Source organism: Myotis daubentonii, chromosome 5, assembly GCF_963259705.1.
Source record: "Myotis daubentonii chromosome 5, mMyoDau2.1, whole genome shotgun sequence".
NCBI classification, from domain to species: domain Eukaryota; kingdom Metazoa; phylum Chordata; class Mammalia; order Chiroptera; family Vespertilionidae; genus Myotis; species Myotis daubentonii.
The window spans coordinates 66392761-66415906 of NC_081844.1; the positions used below are offsets into that span (position 1 = coordinate 66392761).

The window sequence follows — 23146 nt, forward strand, 5'->3', positions numbered from 1 at the left end:
GCTCCTTTATAAAATCCAGAAAAGCTAATGGTTTACTCTAGAGAAGTGTATTCTAAACTGTAATTTTGACAGTTTGAACCTTATGAAATGAATGTTTCTTTTATTCATGCATAAAAAAGATGAGTAAAGCAAGCCACATAATGAGTAGACAGTTGCACTTCTTGAGAAAATAGGCTGTTCCCAATTCTTCAAGCACTGTTATGTGAAAACATGTTTTGTCTAAAAAAAGTATATTTTCCTAATTTATATAGCAGATTGTTACTTTTTGAAAGCCCAAAAGTTTATAGAAAAATAAATAGGGCTTTGAGACTCCTAATATAAATAAGTGAATAAATTATACAAGTAAAGGTAAAACATAGTGCTTATCTGTAAACAGAATTATAAACTAAGACAAAAACAGATAATTTGTATCTGAACCATATTTTTTCTCATTTTATTACTGTGTGTGTGTGATTGTGTGTGTGTATAAATTGGATCATGCTGGTAGTGACATTCAAAATCAAATATGGAAAGTGCTGTTAATACGATTATTAAATAAGCTGAGATCCAGATCCACAACTATGCCCAGGAAGCATTAAAGTAGTCTGGCATAGACAGTTGTGCCTTTTTATACTGAATATTATCATCTTTAATAATACACATATATTATTTTTCTTAAGTTTGTTGTCATTCAATAAAATTCAGTGACTAAATTGTTTTTCAAATCCTTTAGATTTTGTTGGCACACCTGAGAAATCACTTACTATAGATTCTGAATCCATGCAGTGACTTTAGGGCAATACTGTTTTAATTATCTTCAGAATTTTTTATTATTTTTCCTAAAATAGAAATGTTATGGGTTACAGTTTTTTAGCTGTTCATTATAAATCCATTTTTAATAATAAAATAATGAGTGTGTATTTACACATATAGATTTTGAAGTTTATATAAGTCAGCTTTAGTTGAAATTAGGTGCATATTTAAACTGATATTAGGCATTTATCTTCTGATTTATTCATGTGAAAATATGATCACTTTCATTTTATCTTTAATATGGTGTTCTTTATGCAAGCTATTTAATTTTTTCATTGCCCTTTGACAACCAGAGTGATTAAGCTCACTGTGCCGTTGGGTGAGTTACTGGAATTTTACTTCCTCTTCTTAGAATGAAGGAGTTTGTTCTAGGGCTTTCTTCATGTCTTCTAGGGCTGTGACGCTAAAGCTCTGTGCCCAAATCTTAGGAAGTCTCTTTGAATCTGAACACCCTTACCCACTATTTGTGTGGCCACTTGTTACTTAGCCTCTTCTTCATCCCTTCCCTTTAAAATAAGTAGACAATTCCATGTACTGAGTCCCTCTTAACCCATAAAAAAAGACCCAAAGTTATGCATTGAGTTATACATCTTATGTCCATATCTAACTTCAAACTCCAAGGGGCAGAAACTGTGACTAATTCTAACTTGGTGTTCCCCATTTCCCTAGGATTAATATTCTCTATTATTCTTAGTACAATACTTTGCAGAGATGGGCTACTTAAGTAACACATACAGTGAATATGTATACAATAATTGGTTTAATTGTTTGGTTGGTAATTATGTGACAGATAATAAGTTCCTTCCTTTTAAACTCTTCAAAAATAATACAAGTACATTAACTCTGCAAATATGAAAATTATTTTTAAAGGCATTTCAAATACTTTTAAGCTTATTTCTTTCATTAAATGTTGCTAGAAAAAGATTAGAATTAGGCCTCCTCTAAGAGATTTTTCTTATAGAAATTAGTCACAGATACATACCAATACTGCTTTTTAGCATTTTCAAAGGCTTAAAACAATTAAATTTTGTTGAGTTATTTTTTCAGCTTTTTTTTCCAAAATGAGTAGGAAAAAAATAAGATTAATACCCTTAAGAAGAAAGAAGTCTCACAAAGTTTCTGATACCTCAAATACAAAAAGTGGGAAAGAAAATTGTGTCTGTATCCTGCAGAAAAATTATCTCTTTTAGTAGCTTGCAAGTAATTTAGGAAACATATGCTCTGCTAGTGTATGGCATGGCTGTTTGCCTGGGATAAGGTGCAACTTCTGAAATTTGTTTATGGTTCAATTATTTTTAAAATTATTCAGACTTCAGAGGATAAAAAGCACAGAAGGCACTGTTTATCATCAATTATGCAATATTTTAATTAAGCGTGAAATAATAAGCAAAAGTAAAATCTAATTTATTTTCTAGTCCAGTGATTCTCAGATTTTTGTATATGCCCCAGAAGTCCATTGTTGCAAAATCCTAAGAACAATTTTATGCCGATACATTGGAAATTTCTGTATGCATGGGTCCAGGAATATGCATTTTGAAAAGGACTTGAGGTGTTGCTGAGCCAGTGAGAATTAGACCAATTTGAAACTTTTTCTTGACATGCACTCAGGGTGGGATGGTAATGATTCAGAGCATAGAAAAGGCATCAATAAACACTTGATGAATTGGAACCTAAATGTCATAGACTTGCAATCTTGTTGAAATTCTAAAACCATTACTTTGTCCACATCAGTTAGCCAAATATAGTCTCATTATTCTTAAATATTCTAAAAAAAGTGACACCTGTTCTATGTAAATACTATTTAATTAATTTTAGTTTAATAACATAAGTGGTATATATACTGGTTTCTAGTAAAAATTATGTTAATTAAAAGAATGACAGTTTTTTCTCTTTATTTTTTTCCATCCATTATCCATGTCTATTCTCAGATTTGTAAATAAATTGTACAAAATTCAATCACTCTATTCAGTTGTCATTAACATCAGCTATATATAGTCACAATATAGTCACTATATAGAGTCATAATAGAGGACCGAACAACTGTGAGCAACATTTTATCAAAGTGACATTGCTGACCAAAATGGTAACTACTTAGACTAAATTTTAAAAACTTGATTATTGATAATTTATTGCTAATTCATTCTGAATCTTATTTCCTGCAGGGCCACATTTTTATAGTCGTGGGTCATTACATATAATTATATACAGAGAGTAAAAGCTATTTTAATGTTTACTTTTATGCTTTTGAATTGCATGCACAATCCCAAATTCATTACATTGCTCATTTTAAAATGTTGGTTTTCATTATACAAAATATTTATGTTCCTTTGACTGAGAAATTCTTATATCTAAACAAGGATATAATTGCTTTGTACTAGTTATCTCTAAACCCATCCCTAATGCTAATTTGTAAGTTAATGCCAGGATACCATTATGGTGACACATTCATCAACCTAATTAATTGTTCATTCATTTACCCAGACAGCAGCTCCTAGATGCCAGGTTATACATAGGAAGAGTGGGTGACACAAGAGCTAAACTAAATAACAAAGAATGTGTAAATATACTAATTGTTTTATATGCATACACCAGGAATCAGGTATCAGCATAATTATTGAAAGGGCTATTTGTCCATAAAGAGGGCACTTATCAATTTAAGTGAAATGAGCTCTTGCAAAATGATGAATAGATCAGTTTTTAGAAACTTTGAATTTTAAACTTTTGTGTGCATAAGATACATGGAGCAAGTATTAAAAATGCAAAATCCTCAGACTTTCCAAACCCAACTCATTAACATCACCGTGAGACGTGGGACTCTTTATAATAATAGGCACCACAGATGCTTTTGATGCAGTGGTTTCAGGACTATACTTTGGGAAATATTGGCTTGGAAGGTAGTGATAATATCTCTCTATATATAAAAGGCTAAGTGACCAACTGTCCGTCTGTCCGACCGTCCAACCGACCGACCGGTACATATGACTCGAACTGGCAATTTAAAAAGAAACGTTCACTCCTGCATGTGCAATACATATAAAGCTCTCACTGGCACCAATCGCATGCGTTTTGATCTGTCATTGTTTATCATGAATTTGGTTGTTTTTGTTGACATTCTGAAGCTGAATGTCAAATGATTTGTAACGGATCTATTATTGAAGCTACCTTTGGAAATAGTATGTCTTTAGATAATATTAAAAATATAACTAGACATGTGATTCTTTGTCCAAAAAAATAAGCACGGTCATAATTTAAATGAAGAAATTTTGGATATACTCGATGGAGATTTTCACACCAATTTGAGTGATGATTCCATCGATTCAATGGATGATGCCAAAAAAGAAAATTTCCCCATCGAATTTCTTAATAGTATTACTCCTTTGGGATTGCTGTGTCATACATTAAAATTGAAAGTAGGTGCAATCATCATGCTACTGAGAAATCTTAATAGTAAATGGGGGTCTTTGTAATGGTACCAGATTTATTATAAAAAAAATTGCGACCTAACATAATCAAAGCTAAAGTATTAACAGGATCTGCAGAAGGAGAGATTGTACTGATTCCAAGAATTGATTTGTCCCCACCTGACACTGGCCTCTCATTTAAATCATTTCGAAGAGTTTCCCATGATGCCAGCATTTGCGATGACTATTAATAAATCACAAGGACAAGCTCTACACAGAGCAGGAATATTCCTACCTGAACCTGTTTTTGGACATGGTCAGTTATGTGTTGCTTTCTCTCAAATTCATAGAGCGTGTGATGTTAAAGTTGTAAATATTTCATCACAAGGGAAATTAGTCAAGCACTCTGAGAGTGTTTTTACTCTTAATGTGGTATACAAGGAGATATTAGAATAAGTTTAATCAATTTATCAGTCATTGTTTTTATCAATGTTTTTATATCATGTTTTTGTTGTTTTTATATCAGTCTTTGTTGTTATATCATGTTATTGTTTATTGATTAATCAATTTATATATTATTTTCATATACATTTTACTAATTTTCTTTCATCTCTGACACTTCTATTTAAGATAAAGGGCAAATAGCAATATTAAAATATTTCTTCTAATTAATTTCCTTTTATGAATAAATAGATAAAATTATTGACTATCGCCACAAATTTCAGGGGGTATGAAGTCTCTATCAGTGGTTCTCAACCTTTCTAATGCCGCGACCCTTTAATACAGTTCCTCATGTTGTGGTGACCCCCAACCATAAAATTACTTTCGTTGCTACTTCATAACTGTAATTTTGCTACTGTTATGAATCATAATGTAAATTTCTGATATGCCAGATGTATTTTCATTGTTCATGACCCACAGGTTGAGAACTGCTTCTCTAAATGTTTTTTTAATATACTGAGATTTGCAAGATAATGTATTTTAAAAGCTAATCCTATGTAATAAAAGCCTAGGTGGCATCAGACCTGCAGGGGAGAACAGTTAGGGGTGACCAGGACGGCAGGGAAGGGCAGTTAGGGGTGACCAGGCCAACAGGGGAGGGCCGTTGAGGGCCATCAGGCCAGCAGGAGAGGGCAGTTGGGGGGTGATCAGGCCAGCAGGGGAGCAGTTAGGCATCAATTAGGCCAGCAGGGGAGCATTTAGGGGGCGATCAGGCTGGCAGGCAGAAGTGGTTAGGGGCAATCAGGCAGGCAGGCAAGTGAGTGGTTAGAAGCCAGCAGTCCTGGATTGTGAGAGGGATGTCTGGCTGATGGTCAGTGAGACATCCCCCAAGGAGTCCCAGATTGGAGAGGGTGCAGGCCAGGCTGACAGACACCCCCTCTCCATGCACAGATTTTATGCACCGGGCCTCTAGTTGAATATAATTATATAAACTTATTGTAACAATAATAAGTATTAACTAAAAATGGCATGGGCCACCCAGCCAGTGTGACTCAGTGGTTGAGTGTCAACCTATGACCAAGGAGGTCATGGTTTAATTACTGGTCATGACATATGTCTGGGTTGCTGGCTCAAGGCCCAGTGGAGAGCATGCAGGAGGCAGCCAATGGGTGTTTCCATCTCTCTATCCCTCTCCCTTCCTCTCTGAAATTAATAAAAATATATTTTAAAAAAGAAATAGGCCTTTCAATTATTTTCCAAAGACATGAAATCTCTAATAATAATTAGCAGCTATCATTTTATTAGCCCTTAATATGTGTCAGACACTGTTTTGAGTGCTTCACATAAAATTATTTAATATCACACTAATGCAAGGAGTTACATGTCATTACTACATCTGTTTTACAGAATAGGCAACTGAGAACAATAGGCTGGGTGACTTGCCCTAAAACACAATCACAAAATGAGATAGCTGGATACAGAGCCCACAATTTTAATCAATATCATCTACCATATAGGGGTTTCAACTTATTTCATTACAAGTATTCAAATTAATCTTTAGTGAGTTTATTCAGTTAATTTATTATTTTTCATAGAGTCAGTGCTGTCCAAATATTTATAGCACTTTCCCTAAATTTCTAGAAAAGTTTTAAAGATTATTTTTGACTATAAAATGTCACTATGAAAATCATTTCAGATCTATTTGACATATATCTTAGCCACTTACTTTAGTTCCATCCATCTTTGTCTTCAATGTATAGAAATATGTCTACATATAATGGAAAAATAAATGAAAATTCACATAAATGAGTGGAAAATCTCACAACCAGTGTCAACTGTCATGTGAATTAGAAGAATTGAATGAGTAATGACTGAGTATATATAATTCTGCTGATGGTGTGGATTTACATTTACATATGTGGCATTTGTCCCACAAAGACAAAGACAAGTGAACTGCTTTAAACACATGAAGTATATGGGGAATTTACCAAAAAAGCCCACAACAACTTTTCCTTAAAATAGTTCATTTGAAGTAGTATCTTTACACCTTCACACAGCACCATTCCATACGACCATTTGATATGGAAATGACGAGTCCCTGAGTGCACATAGTGTCTTCATACATCTCCACAAATAAAAATATAAAGAGAACATAGATATGTAGAATAAATAATAAGCTCAAGGGAAACTGCTTCTCATGTGAATTTTTAAAACTTTAAATTATGCGTATTAATTGGAGTGTCTCAAGTCAACTATCAAAAGCTGTAAGTGTGCTTTATCTATTAAAGCAGTGGAAAAATGTCAAATAATTTTGCATGTTAGAGATAATATGTTCAATGAAATGGGGTTTGCTGATGAAATTGTGTCATTTGGAAAGATCCCAAATGCACCGCTTACTAGAAAACTAACTCTAAACATAAACTCTTTCTTTTTCAGTTGTTTTACATAAAAGGGACTATTAGAATGTATCTTATATAATCTTTATTAGCATTAAATGTGATAATTCAGGTAGAAGGATTTGAGACTATGGTAAATTCTCTATAGTTATTAAGATATTTGCATCATCATTATTACCTGTGAAAAAATAAATTTTAATAGATAAAACTTTAAAAATAATAGATGATTCTTTTTTTTTTTTAAATATATTTTATTGATTTTTTTACAGAGAGGAAGGGAGAGAGATAGAGAGTTAGAAACATCGATGAGAGAGAAACATCGATCAGCTGCCTCCTGCACATCTCCCACTGGGGATGTGCCCGCAACCCAGGTACATGCCCTTGACCGGAATCGAACCTGGGACCTTTCAGTCCGCAAGCCGATGCTCTATCCACTGAGCCAAACCGGTTTCGGCTCACTTGATTCTTAGATTCACTTGTTGATAGATGCATATTTGTTGTTCATAATTTGTATCTTTACCTTTTTCTTCCTCTTCCTCTTCTTAAAGGATACCTTTCAGCATTTCATATAATCCTGGTTTGGTGGTGATGAACTCCTTTAGCTTTTCCTTATCTGTGAAGCTCTTTATCTGACCTTCAATTCTGAATGATAGCTTTGCTGGATAAAGTAATCTTGGTTGTAGGTTCTTGGTATTCATCACTTTGAATATTTCTTGCCACTCCCTTCTGGCCTGCAGTTTCTGTTGAGAAATCAGCTGACAGTCGTATGGGTATTCCCTTGTAGGTAACTGAGTTTCTTTCTCTTGCTGTTTTTAAGATTCTCTCTTTATCTTTTGCTCTTGGCATTTTAATTATGATGTGTCTTGGTGTGGTCCTCTTTGGATTCCTTTTGTTTGGGGTTCTCCGTGCTTCTTGGACCTGTAAGTCCATTTCTTTCACCAGGTGGGGGAAGTTTTCTGTCATTATTTCTTCAAATAGGTTTTCAATATCTTGCTCTCTCTCATCTTCTGGCACCCCTATAATTCTGATGTTGGTACGCTTGAAGCTGTCCCAGAGGCTCCTTACACTATCCTCGCATTTTTGGATTCTTTTTTCATTTTGCTTTTCCGGTTGGATGTTTTTTGCTTCTTCACATTTCAAATCATTGACTTGATCCTTGCGCTCCTCTGGTCTGCTGTCGGGCGTCTGTATAATATTCGTTATTTCAGTCCGTGTATGCTTAATTTCTAGTTGGTTCCCCAATATAAGATCGAGGGTCTTATTAGTTTTCGTGTAGATCTCATTAAGTTTATCGGCAGCTTCTAAACAGTTCTTGAGAGACCTTAAAAGTGTGGTTCTGAACTCTATATCTTCCATTGACAATTTTGTCCTGTTTCTTTGTCTCCGCATTTTGTTATGCTTCCTTGGTGCACCCCCTAGTGGTCTTTGTTCGCAGTCTTATAGTTAAATCTTGATTGTTGTAGCTAATTCCAGGGAGGGTTTGACCTCCAGGCCAAGTGGCTATGAGAATCAGCTGTGTCAGCAGTGAGAGAACTTCTGTCCTCTAGGGAGGTGCTAATCTAGCCTTTGCCTGAGGCTATCCGGCAAATGCCTCTGTGCAGGGCTTGGGCGGGGCGGGTCGCACAGGATCAACAGGGTGGGCCGGAGAGAGCAGTTATGGCGGCTCTCAGTCCTGTCCCCAGGGGCTCTGCCTCTCTGAGTCCCAGCACCCGCTGCAAAGCTCGGAGAGAAAGCTGCACTTGCTTTGACCGAAGCCAGACAGTCCCGCTTCTCCCGTTTGAGTCTGGGTCCCTAAAGACTCGCCCGGATGTGGTGCTCAGAGTCTGCGACTCCCTCCCGATTGAAAACAACAACCGCGCCCTCCGCTGCCAGCCCGCTCCACGCACTCCGCACCTCAGAATTTGACTTCAGCACTGCGCCTCCTCTGAGTGTCCGTGTGCGTTTCTCTTTCCTCCTAGTTGTAGGACTTCCACTCAGCCAGCGTTCCTGTGGTTCTGGGTGATGTCCCTTCCTTTTTTTGGTTTCACTTTTGAAGTAGTTGTTCAAAGCAGCAAACTCCGGCGTTAACCTATGCCGCCATCTTGGTTCTCCTGCACGTGTTTTCTAATAGATGATTCTTTATCTTAATATTTACATTAATGAAAGAAGAGAACCATTTATAATGTGAGATTATTTTAAAAATATAAAATCCTAAAAAAATAAAACTTCTAGAAGAAAACAAGCAAAACTCTTTGTGACCTTGGAGTGGGCAAAAGTTTCTCAAATAGAAAACAAAAGCACAAAATAGAAAAGAAAATTTTGATAAATTGAAATTATCAAAATTAAATACTTTTACCTTTTACAGGACACCAACAGGAAAATGAAAAGCAAGTCACAGATTTTGGGAGAAAATATTCACTGCATACATATCTGACAACTTGCATTGAGCATTCTTACAAGTCAATAATCAAATCAACTCAATATGAAAAACAGAATAAATGTTTAATAGACAATTCACAAAAGAACTGTAAGAATTGTCAACAAGAACATCAAAAGATGCTTAACATCATTACTCATTAGAGAAATTCAAATTAAAACTATAATAAAACACCTGTCCACAACCATTGGCTAACATTCAAAAGACTGACCATCCCAAACTATTACTAAAGATGTGAAAGAAATGAAATGCTGATACCTTGCAGGTGGAAATGATACAATCAATTTGGAAATTGTTTGGCAGTTTTCTTTGAAAAGTTAAACTTACTATAAGGTATAGCCAGGGTCAGCTTCATTAATAAAAAATAAAAGTATAAATAAATAAATTACATTGGAGTCTCTCAAATAATACCATACATTGTCCCTTCTGCTCTTGGATTTTTTCTAGAAACACATAATTTTATCAACTTAAAAAACTGTAGCTCTTTGCTAGGAAACTAGAAATTAACCATTTCTGTAATTTAATCACGAGCACCCATGCTTTGTTCAGAGTGTAATTTTGCAGGTCTGTTGTCAGGAGCATTAGATTTTTATTCAATTTTTCATGTTATTTATATATTCCTAGAAAAATCTGAAAGGAGCTCTTCAGGCCAGGACTGTGTAGACAACAAAATAATTGAGAATGACTAAATCTGGAACTTGGAGTAGCATAACATGCAATTCTTTCAGTCACTGAAGTTCATCATGGACATTTGGGATACATCATACATTTCTCAATAAGAAGGGATTTGTAAAATTTTTAACATGTGCATCTTCTTGTGTTTAGATTATTTTCTCCGCTTCAGTCATCAATCCTGTTTCTCTATTACCCCAAGGTTGTCTTTTGTGCTCACACTAACATGCATTAGAGGTGGGGAAATAAAGCACAGCTCACAAAACTCTTTCTCTTCTATGGTGGCAAGTACCCTAACTGCTGAGTACAGTCAGCCTCTGTGTATCTATCCTATCAGGTCAGTGTGTAGTTTCAGTTAGAAATAATTACTGGCTACATTTCTAGAGGTTCAACTCCTGATCTCGATACTACATTCATTTTCAAAAATTTTAAATGTAAAATGAGCTCCACTGCTATAATTTATCTTCAAAGTATCAACAGCTGTTGTTCTGCCTATGTATTTACATTCACTTAGAGATTCGTAGCTTCCTTGTCTGAGCTCTAGGGCATGCTGCTGCCATAGGGATATGGCCACCCTAACTTTTATTAAAAGAAAGAGCCATTCCAAGTTGAGCATTACATAAGCAAAACTGTGTTCCACAGAACAGTTTTCTAACTTTGTGCTACTATATGTTATAATAAGCAGGCAGAAAATACACCAGTAAAAAATCATGGCAGGAAAAATGATAGTTTCTAATGTCCTGATTTTTATTTTGTAAGTTTTAAAATTTAAAATGACTATGAAACAAGCAAGTAGAGATGTTAAGAAGATAGTTAAGCATATTTATTATGAGCTCAGTGGAGCGCTCTGGTCTGGAATAAGAACTAGAGAGTCATTAAAAAATCACACATAAGTCATAGAAATAGATGAAATCGTTTAGGGAGAGTCTGACAGAGAAAAGGAGGGAGATGGCCTAGTAAGAAAGCATTTACAGGAGTAGTTAAGAAGAAAGGGGATTTACAACTAATAGGCAAATCTAACAAGGAAAATCAGAGATGTATGGGTCACATGAACAGAGAGAGGAAGTATTTCAAAAGGAGGGTTTTATCTATCTGGGATGTTGTTAACCAGACAAGTAAAAGGAGAAGAGTAAAGGGTCCACTGGGATTGTCCACATGGAGGAAATGATGTCCTTTCACATGAGGGGACTGTTGGAGAAGAGAGACTACACTAAAGACAGAGAAAGTGCAAAGAACAGTGTACAAACAGTCTAAAACCTTAAGTGAGTGTCATAATGAAGCCTGGAAGGGTACTTAGAACCTAGGAATGATTTTAATTTTGTTTTTCTTTCTGTTTTAATATTGGAGACATATCTTTCTACTGTCATAGGTAGCACATTTTTTCCCTACACATCTGGTCACAAGAGAGATGCACCCACTGCAGGCATCACTTTCTCAAATTCTTTTTGTCAAAGTTGAGATAAACAATTTCTCTTTAATATACTTCTCTTTTAATAAGAAGGCAATGTTTTCCCTAAATCCTTCCATCAGATATTAGAATACATTTCACTGATCAGAATTTAATGATGGCCCCCATATACTTAAACCATTCATTACAAAAGAAAATGGGGTGACTATGATTGAATTTATTGTCAGGTCTTGGGGATGGGTCCAACTTCCCAGAGCATTGTGAAATCTCTTTCTCAAAATGAAGGTACTATGCAACTATCAGAAAAGGAGAATGGCTCTTAAGTAAAGAGCTAATAAATAGCTTTACAACAAGTAAAGTGGAGAAAACATGACAAGTTTAAAAACATACATATCAGGAACACTTAATTTTATTGTCAAGCAATTTTGCATGCATATTTGAGTTATAATAACATAAATTGAAAGTAAATCCAGGACAGAGTCACTTTTTGAATTATCCAAATTTGTAATTATAAGACTTTCACAAAATATCTTTGTTTATGGATTTATAACATCATATTTTTAGAATGTTTCAAATACTCTCAAAGGCTTAGAATTCCACTTCTCACTTCTATTCTCATGACAGTCAGACATGACTTGTCAATCAAGCAATAATGGGCATGATCTCATAGACCACAGCTTTCCCACACCTCCCTCTTTGAAACTCAACATCATCTTCTGTGATCGGAAATACAGTTTTCCCTTTATGATTGAGAACATTTAAAGGTTCTATAAATTGAAAAATGCATAAATTCTTATATCATAATAAAAATATTAGAAGATGTCCTATGCTTCCTATATTTTATTCCCTGCCGATATATTTATATGTCAAATAATCCATTTGCTGTTTTATTTTTTTCTTAGCAACACCATTTACAGAATTTAGTTTTGTTCATAGAAACAAATTAATATTGCATGGGAAATGATTAAAAGTGAAGTTCCTTTGGATCACTTCAGGAAAGTTGAGGTTCACCTCCACCACTTGTAGAGACTTCTTGGAGAGACTATCAGAGTAAAACCACATATTTATTTTTTAGATATTCATATTTAATAAAACCATAATCCTATAAAATAAAAGGGTAATCTGCAAATTGACCCTAATGGTGGAATGACCGAGAATGACCGGTCACTATGATGCACACTGATCACCAGAGGGCAGATGCTCAATGCACTTCCACAGTGGAACAGGCCTAAGCAATCAGTCGGACATCCCCCACGGGGTCCCAGACTGCAAGAGGGCACAGGCTGGGCTGAGAGACACCCCCGAGTACACGAATTTTTGTGCACTAGGCCTCTAGTTTTATAATAAAGAAATGATTATGAAAATAAGTTTTTGGATATTAATGACATCAAGACATTTATACATTGAGGATATATTTAGAGTCTGGATAGTCATATTCATTTATGACAAATTAATCATACCCTGATTCCCTACCTGATCAGAAACTAGAAGCACTAAGGGGAAACTCAGTGGACACTAAATTTAGGTTGTAAAAAAGTTTACAACTCTTGCTTACCTTGAAGTGCTAGGGACATAAATTTAAGGACTGACAACATAAGGTGGTCACAATGGCCCCCTTTATGGTGGAGATCACTGAATATTTCCTGGCACTCTAAGAGACAATGTACTTTAATGTAGATTATATTGATTTACCCTAAGATAACTGTTTCCTCTTACCTTGCAATAACTGGGAGCAAATCAATGCAATCTGCATTTCAACACTTTGTTTTACTGACTTGGTAATAAAGATGGCTTGAAAATTTTCATTAGAGGACAATATGCCCACACCTACTAATAACTGAGCTGCATATAGGTAGGAAATTGGAGAGCAAAACAAATCACTTTATTTTTAAATCTACCAAAGCAATTAATGCTGCAATACTCTAGAAAATTTATGGATGATTATGTGACCTTGCTAACTTTGTTATAATGTCTAAAAGGCTCTGCTTAAAAGCATTCATATCACATTATTAAATCTATAGATCATATGATACATTAAAATATAAGTAGTAAAAAGAACTGCCAAAAAATGTAGAACAAATTCTGTTTCTCTTATTTTTTTTTAATTTTTACTGTTTTTGGTGATCATAACATTTCCATAACTGCAGATATTATTATTTAAAAGTTAGTGGCAAAAGTGTTTCTCCATCCACTGTTTTTGTGAAAGTGTTGGATCACCCCTCTTCCATGGTTGTCTTATATTCTTATCCTAGAAATACACAGTTTGAAGGCAATGACTAGGGGTATTGGTGTTTTTACTGCCATTGTTGCTATATTGGCCAAAGATTAATGCATTATAAATCTGAAAAATAAATCAAAGAGGACAACTAGAGCAACACAAGTCCACCAGGAAAGACATCTGTTATAATTAGATAAGATCTTATATAATACTAGGGGCCCGGTGCACGAAATTCGTGCACTGGGTGTATATGTGTGTGTGTGGGGGGAGTGTCCCTCAGCCCAGCCTGCCCCCTCTCACATACTGGGAGCCCTCAGGCGTTGACCCCCATCACCCTCCAATCGCAGGATTGGCCCCTTGCCCAGGCCTGACACCTCTGACAGAGGCGTCAGGCCTGGGCAGGGGATCCTCATTTCCCCCCATCACTGGTTCTGCCCCCAGCCCAGGCCTGATGCCTCAGCCAGAGGCGTAGACCCCCATCACCCTCCGATCGCCTGATCGGCCCCTTGCCCAGGCCTGACGCCTCCGCCAGAGGTGTCAGGCTTGGACAGGGGACCCCCATCTCCCCCTGATCACTGGCTCTGGCCCCCGCCCAGGCCTGAGGCCTCTGGCCCAGGAATCATGCCTGGGCAGGGGACCCCCAACTCCCTCTGATCGCTTGCTCCACCCCCCGCCCAAGCCTGATGCCTCTGACCCAGGCTTCAGGCCTGGGCAAGGGGACCATCATATCCCCCCAATACCCGGCTCCGCTCCCCACCCAGGCCTGATGCCTCGGCCAGAGGAGTTGACCCTCATCACCCTCCGATCACCAATCACCGGATCGGCCCCTTGGCTAGGCCTGAGGCCTCTGGCTGAGGCGTCCGGCCCGGGCAGCAGGGACCCGCAGCTGCAGCGGCCCCGCGATCGTGGGCTTCGCTTTAGGCCCAGGCAAGGGACCCCTAGCTCCTGGGACTGCCAGCTTCGACCGTGCCCAGCTCCCATCTCTGGCTCCAACCCTACTTCCTGCTATCACTGGCCAGGGCGGAAAAGGCACCTGATTCTCCGATCATGGCTGGGGGGCAAGGCAAAGGCGGCCCCAGGGCCGCCTTTGCCCTGCCCCCCACCTCTTAGCTCCCTCCTGGGTTTCCGATCACTGTCAGTGGCAGGGAGCTTCTTCCTGCTTTCCCTTTCGCCTCCCTGCATTGTGCCTACATATGCAAATTAACCGCCATCTTGTTGGCAGTTAACTGCCAATCTTAGTTGGCAGTTAATTTGCGTATAGCCCTGATTAGCCAATGAAAAGGGTATCGTCGTACGCCAATTACCATTTTTCTCTTTTATTAGATAGGACTAGAGGTCCAGTGCATGAAATTCATGCACAGGTAGGGTCCCTAGGCCTGGTCGGTGATCAGGGCCAATCAGGTTCCCTACCTCTCTGCCTCCTTCTTCCCTCACCACCAGCGCAGTTCTCTTGCCTCCTGGCCTCCCTATCTCCTCCTTCCCTCACTCCCACAGTGCCCCGCTGCTGTTTCTGGTTGCCCTCCATGTTCTGTACCACCCCCTGGTGGTCAGCACACATCATAGCGAGCGATCAAACTCCTGGTCAAACTCCTGAGGGGACAATTTGTATATTAGCTTTTTATTATATAGGATAGGTCAATACAAGAGGAGTTGTTAACAGCATTATTTTTGTCATGATTCTATTACATTTACGAACCAAAGAACAAGAAAACATGATGAAGACTATGAAGCTGTTGTATTGAATATTTGATTTCATTCACTTAGGAATTAAATAAGTGGATAGTTTAAACAGAGAGGAAAAGGAGAGATTTTCTATGTCTTCCAGTATTACTAACAATTAAAATAACTTGTTATTGTAATAAAAATAACTAAATATATTAACAAGCCTTTAAGACTCTTGAATGAATGAAGTATTAATGCATAAAAATTATCCACATTTACTGCAACATTTCATTTAGTGCTTTAATTTTTTCAGTTTTGAACATTCAGCTGAACTCCTAGGTCTTTTTCTCAAATTTACATGTATATTTCTCTTCTTCAGTTTCATTTTACTTTTATTGTACATGATTATATTATTTTGAATTTTATTTATTATGAAATCACTTCTGAGCACACACACAAACACATAAATTCTCTATATCATATAGCACTGAGCTTGTTTTATAGTAGGGCTTATAATTATTTTGGATTTGATAAAAATATAATAAGATATAATTCTAACATTTTCATTCTCTTATCAGTAAATCCAAATCATAGGGATATTTGCAAGAACATTTCAAAGCTATTTTTATGAACTTCACAAATTGACATTTACAAAGAACATTTGCAATTGACATTTACTAGCAGTCTTATTAGGCCCTTTAAATGTACATTTATGAGAGCATTTGCAGTTAAATATAATTTTTAAGACCAAAGATATGTTTTTTATCAAGTGATGTTTTTTAAAAAAAGTTTATACATGTGTCGAGTAAGACTCCCTCCACGTTCTGCATGGAGTAGGGTTCGGTATCTGAAAGAGGAGCCGCACAACAAATGAGAGAAAAAGACACGAGATAATTTTGCAATATTGGGGGACCAGGTGGCAAGTCCCGAAGGACTTCCTCCGTGCTCAGGCCTCACCAAGCTTTTATTGATCTGGGATGTACCCATAGCATAGCCCTTAGGCAGGTGACCCCCTAGTAACAAGCAGACTAGCCCATCAGCAAGGATTTACATAATAATAAATGGGGGAGTAGTTTCAGCTACCACTGTCTGGACAAACAGAGGTGGCGCCTAGCACCGACCTTTGCTAGGGTTTCAAAGGCACCCAGCCTTCGGGGGAGGGGGGAGGGTCTCTATCTACGCTTATCAGATAGTGAAGGCAATAAACAGTTTCCCACATCTCCCCCTTATTTTTTCCTTAAAAAACCAGAAATAAACATATAAGAACAAAAAATGTTTAAGTCCCAAAATCAATGTCCAACAGTTCTGAGTCCAAGTTTCAATGTCTGACAGTTCATGTGTACATGCCAGCAATGAAATGCTGGTTCTGGATGGTGGACAAATGCAGGTCTGGTCCTCTCTGGTTTGGTCCTGGGCACCCTGCAGCGCCGCACAGCTGCTGACTGCTAGCATGGCAAGGCGTCTTCACCATCTCCATCTCTGAACTGTCCCTCCTGTCTTTGTGGCTGGAGCAATCTGGTCAATTTCTCTCCTGCTGGGAGCCGGTCCATGCTTGCTGTTTCAAGGGACCTGGCATATATGGCATACTGTTCTTAATATGTTTGCTCACCTTCTTGGCACTATGTGTTTTAACCAAGGTCTCTGAGAAAGGTTGTTTCCCCAGGTAGGGATTTTCCCCTGAAGTTAGGGAGGGAATAAAACCCCTCAACTAAGTGCCAGGAGGGTAATTAATCACTTTAACTACGAACAATCATGCTTAAGCTACATAATCTTTACTCCCTGGAATGGAGATAAGAAACGCCCTAACCTTTGTAATAGAGATTGATAGGATTGAATCAACTGGTATAAATACAGATGTAACAAGACAGAAAGAGACAGAACTTAGGACACAGAACTAAGAAGACAGAACCAAGAGAGACAGAACCTAGGCACAGAACCTACACAGAACGTTCTCTAGAGACAGAAGAACTTTGCTGGAGAGAACATGGCAAAAGATCCTGGACTGAACCTGACTACAGAAATTGGCAAGAGAACCTGACTAGAACTTGGTGACCGAACCTGGCTAGAGATCTCAGACAGAACCTGCCTGGAGAACCTGGAGAACCTGGCTGGAGAACCTAGCAAGAGAACATGGACACAGAACCTGGCTGGAGATCCTAACCAGAACTTCGCTGGAGATCCAGACCAGAACTTCACTGGAGATCCAGACCAGAACTTGGCTGGAGATCCTGGCTAGAGATCCTGGCTAGGCTGCTGATCAACTGAACGCTGTCTCCGTGTCATTCCTTCTTCGCCGACTCCGTCCACACCTTTGGGGACCCCTGGACCTGCTGGAGTTGGACCCCAGCATCTGGCGCCCGAACAGGGACAGCCAGGTTCTGTGATGAAGAACATGGACACAGAACCTGGCTGGAGATCCTAAGCAGAACCTCTCTGGAGATCCAGACCAGAACTTGGCTGGAGATCCTGGCTGGAGATCCTGGCTAGACTGCTGATCAACTGAACACTGTCTCCGTGTCCTTCCTTCTTCGCCAACTCCGTCTACACCTTTGGGAACCCCTGGACCTGCTGGGGTTGGACCCCGGCACTCTCCGGGATCCCTTGTTGCAGGAATCCACATGGTCTTGGAATTGTTCTCTGAAAGTATACAAACATATTCTCGACCAAAGGTTAATAAAGGAAATTTTACTTGGGGAATCCTTTTTATATTTGCCCAAATGATTTTCCTTTGGCTTATTTTGACATCACATATGTTTTTCAAGGGTGTCTTGCTGTTAGCATTATAAATGAAAAAAATTTTCTAGATGTAATTTAATTACAGGATATTTTTCCTTACATGGTATTCTTCCACTATCCCCCTTTTTTGTTTTAATTAGGAGGCTTATGAAAAATTTTTTAATGCAGTCTAGATAACTTTAAATTTTTATTTTTTTTCTGCACAAAAATATGACTGCTTTACGTTCATTGCATGTTAAGCAATTTTACCATGAAATGAAAATTTTGGTTAATACTATATGAATAATTACTTATTTCAAGTTAGCCAAATTTAATTAATTTGAAAACTTGACAATTATTTTACTGTCAATTTAATATTCTAACAATGATCTTTTTTTTTAAATATATTTTATTGATTTTTTACAGAGAGGAAGGGAGAGAGATAGAGAGTTAGAAACATCGATGAGAGAGAAACATCGATCAGCCGCCTCCTGCACATCTCCTACTGGGGATGTGCCCGCAACCCAGGTACATGCCCTTGCCCGGAATTGAACCTAGGACCTTTCAGTCCGCAGGCCGACACTCTATCCACTGAGCCAAACCGGTCTCGGAAATGATCTTAATTTACACTGTAAATATTAATTGAAAGGATCATTTTACATCCTTGAGGAGTTCTGAGCATTCCTGTTGTTAGGCTAGATTTAAATTTAGAGTCTGTTAAACTAAGCCTTCGTTTTTCTGGGTACCATTTTCAGCTGGACCAAGTCTCTTCTGTTATTTGGTTCCTGATCTGGGCTGGGCATGGGAAGCAAGAAGCAGCCATGGGGACAGGAGACCTTCCACAGAAGGGGTGAGTGTTCAAGCCCCTGCACCATTGTGGGGGGTGAGGATCTGTGCCCCACCTCTGTTGAACCCCAAGTTCTCTCCTACTGGCCCCCGACTGTGCCTGTCTTAGGTTGCCCCACCCTGTGGGGTCTTACCCGTCTTTGACTACCAACCATCTCTGGGCCAAGTAGGGTGATGTGAGGTTCAGTTCTGTCTCCTTGTTAACCTATGTCCCTCTGGCCTCCATGCCCAGCAACTGCCTTTGGATCCCCCCGCCTGCTGGCGGGGCCCCGGCATTGATCACAGGGAACCCAGGTTTCTTCTCCAGAGAGGGCCCAGCTTACGCCATTGGGCAAGAGACAGATCCATGGTACCAGCTTTTCATGATCCCAGCTTGAACGGAGAGTTCAGGTAACAGCTATAGGCAATTGGATTCCTCTTGGCAAAAAAAATTGAGTGAGGTCAATACAGAATGCTTAAGTGCCTTCCCAGGAGGGAATAAATCCCTTCATGTCAAAGAATTAATTTATAAGTTTGTTTGGGATAAATGCACAATATACTGTTGTAAAGCATCAAAAATTATTAATGAAACTTGTAGAATAATACCATGTAAGAATATTCTTTGTTCTAGGTCATGGCAACTTAATTTTCTAAACTGGCTGTCTCAAGGTTTGGAATGAGGAACCTAGTTTTCAAAAAAAAAGAAGAAATTTACAGAAGCAGAGACAGTATGCTATCTAAATTACAGTTTTGGATGAACACATTATCTAGGTCCTTGGTGACCTAGGTTAAACTTAGGCATGTTATCTAAATTACAGTTTTGGGTCTAGAACGCCTTGAGTGACCTGGGTTAAACTTAGGCACTTAGGCAGTTTTGGGTCTCCAGAACACTGAGTTGACATGCTAACTGGAGCCCTCTGAACTTGGGATAGCTGTGCTGTCCTTCCCAGGTAAAGGAAAAATGTGCCTTGTAAGACATATGAAACTTATAGTTTTTACCTGAATTAATTATTACCATACTTCACTTTACCATGCCCCAGGTGGTCTCTGGGCTGTTCCTTTTATTCTGACACCAATGTAGCTCCATAGGTGTCTTTCCATTAGCATCACAAGTGAAAAGATTTATAGTAATTAAAGCTAGGTGCAGCCTACCTGTAGGTGATTTCTCCATCATCCCCCTTTTTTTGTTTTTCAAGTTGGGATTTTTAAAAGCTGATGAGACTCTGAAGCCTCTTTTAATAAAGCAACCAATTGATCAGCATGTGCATTTCCCTTAGTTAATGGGCTAGGTAATATGCTGTGAGCCCTGATGTGGGTGATATAAAAAGGGTATTTTCTCTGCTGCACAATCTGTTGAACTTGCTTAAATAGTAAGAATAAACTTTGGTCACTAAACCATTTCAACCGGGAAGTTTCAATTCTACTGACTAAGCCCGAAGCATAAGAGGAATCAGAAATTATGTTAACAGGCTGTTGGAAATCTTGCAACGCAGCCTTAATAGCTTTTAATTCAGTTCTTTGCACAGAAGTATGACTGGTCAGTATGACTTTGTCAGAATTTATAGTATGATAGGCAACTTTCCCATTTGATGACCCATCAGTAAAAACAGTTAAAGCTCCAAGAATTGGTTCCTGCCTACTGTTTTTTGGTATAATGATGGATGTCTTATATAAAAATTGTAGTAGTTTATATTTTAATAGGTGACAGCTAAGTTCCCCTGAATATCCACTTAGCCCAATGGATAAACACAAGGGTAGGCAAATCAGCAAAATGTAGTTATCTGAACAGTCATTTTTTATCTTAGCTTTACATAAAGAATGCAGTATCATCTTTACTTTTAGAACAATTTCTTATTGGTTCAGTCAAAAAGAGGTATCCAACTATATGCCCTGAGTGACCAGATTATTATGACCACCTGATGTTTGTAGGCAAATTAGCTGTACACAGCATTGTATGGGATATGGAAGCCAAAGACCTGTTCGAACACCTTTGCTGTCTACAGTTACCAAGATAAAAATGTCTCCAATTCACACAGGAACACAAGGATTGGACAGTTGAGCATTGGAAAAAAGTCATGTGGTCCAATGAATCACGTTTCCAGTTGCATCATGCAGATGGCAGAGTGAGAATTTGGTGGAAACAGCAGGAAAGCATGCACCCCACATGCATGAGTACAACCCTTCAAGCTGGTGGGGGCAGTGTTATGGTTTGGGGCATGTTTTTCTGGCATGATCTGGGCCTTTTAATTCGTGTGGAACAATGTCCAAATAGCACAACATACCTAAGTATTGTTGCTGATCAGGTTCATCCTATCATGTTGATGGCGTATCCCAATGGAAATGGCTTCTTCCAACAAGACAATGCGCCATGCCACGGTGCTCGTATCGTGCAGGAGTGGTTTCAAGCACATGAGGGAGACTTTACCTTGCTTAGTTGGCCCCACAATCACCAGATCTCAATCCAATTGAGCATTTGTGGGATGAAGTTAAAAGAGCCATCAGGCAGCTGGTGCCACAACCATCAAATCTCACAGAACTGGACAGTGCTATTCATCAGGCATGGTGTCAGATTCCTCGCATCATCTTTCAACATCTCGTGAAATCAATGTCAAGAAGAATCGCCGCAGTATCAAAGGCAAAAGGTGGCCCAACGAAGAACTGATGGGGTGGTCATAATAATCTGGCCACTCACGTTCAAATATATCCCACATTTAAAGGCTGTTAAATTGCGTTATTTACCCATATCTTCAGAAAAAAATCACTTCTACTGTTGTGGTAAACAACCTGCTTCCCTATTTATAATGGTCTGGCCCTCTAGCAACTTCAGCACGAAATTATAGCTTATTTGTCTACAAACGTCAGGTCGTCATAATAATCTGGCCACTCAGTGTATATACTGAGGCAATCTAGGTTTACCTGTTGTACTTAAAGTGGTTAAAATATATCTACTCATTTTTATTGAACCCAATGCACTGTTGAAACTTGACTTATGGCTGGTCAAATTTTAGGAATATGACACACAAGAACCTGTCTCACAAGAGAGGAATTTATAGTTAAAATGTTAAGAAATTAATTTACAGAGAAATTTCATAATATTCTACATTACCTGTGAGAAGAAAAAAAAACACGCACACAAGATAATTTGGAAGATAAAAGTTTATTTATAGGCTAATAATGGCTCCACCCTAAAATATTCGGTAAACAAGCTTAATGAAAAAACTGGAGACATATTCACTTTAAGATCAGGAAAATGCATGAATATGTGAGCTCACTGCTATTGTTTAAAGCAATACTTGCCAAAAACTCTAAGGCCATAGAGAAAAAGAGAATTGGAAGGGAATAGAAGTAGCTATGGCCATCACTATGAAAAACCTAACACAATCCACAAGCTACTCAAGTGTTTGAGAGATTATAGTAATATTTAGTCAAATGTAACATGACTCTTTTCCACACCATCAATAAGCTAGTAGAAAATGGGAAGATTTGCCAGAGAATGATAAGTAGGGTACAAATCATAAGTCACATATAATTCAATATTGCATTATTATCATTGGAATAAAAGGAACAAAAAATTAAAAATGCATGAAGGATATGCACATGCAATACCAGATTTGGGTACAATCCCAAAATAGGATTATTTAGGTTCATGGAAATAAATATTAAAAATGTTTACCCCAGTTACCTTTACAAAGGTAGAGAATGCATAGCAACCCAGTGTGAACCAATATGGATATAGATAAGTTAAGTATTAGTACTATATGGCAGGAAGTACGACCTCAATGTAGATATACCTGTGTGTGTCTCTTTAAATATACAGGCTGGGCAAAAGTAGGTTTACAGTTGTGATACAAATAAATAATACAGTAATTAATAAATAATAATATAAAATAAACTGTGTTGCATACTACAACTATAAACCTACTTTTGCCCACCTTGTGTCTCTGTGTGTGTATATGTATATCTATATCTACATATATATTTACATATGTACATACATATTACAAAATATATTTTGTTTTGTAATATACATATATTTTTATATATATACTAGAGGCCCAATGCACAAAATCTGTGAAAGGGGCTTGGTCTTCACAGCCTTGGCCAGCCCTCACAGCCCCTCGCAGCCCCGGCTTTATCCAGAAGTTTGTATGGAAGGGCGTCTGACTGTTTGGTTTAATTAGCATATTAGCTCTTTATTAT

The 23146-nt window shown here is 38.0% G+C and overlaps 1 long non-coding RNA gene across 1 annotated transcript in view; it reads right to left on the minus strand.

Annotated features, from left to right (window-relative positions):
* LOC132234303 (uncharacterized) overlaps positions 1-17751 on the minus strand; it is an 887296-nt gene extending 869545 nt beyond the window's left edge. The window contains exon 1 of the long non-coding RNA XR_009452882.1: positions 17465-17751. This is a non-coding gene — a long non-coding RNA (uncharacterized LOC132234303). The remainder of the gene's footprint in view (positions 1-17464) is intronic.
* Positions 17752-23146: the final 5395 nt, after the last annotated feature.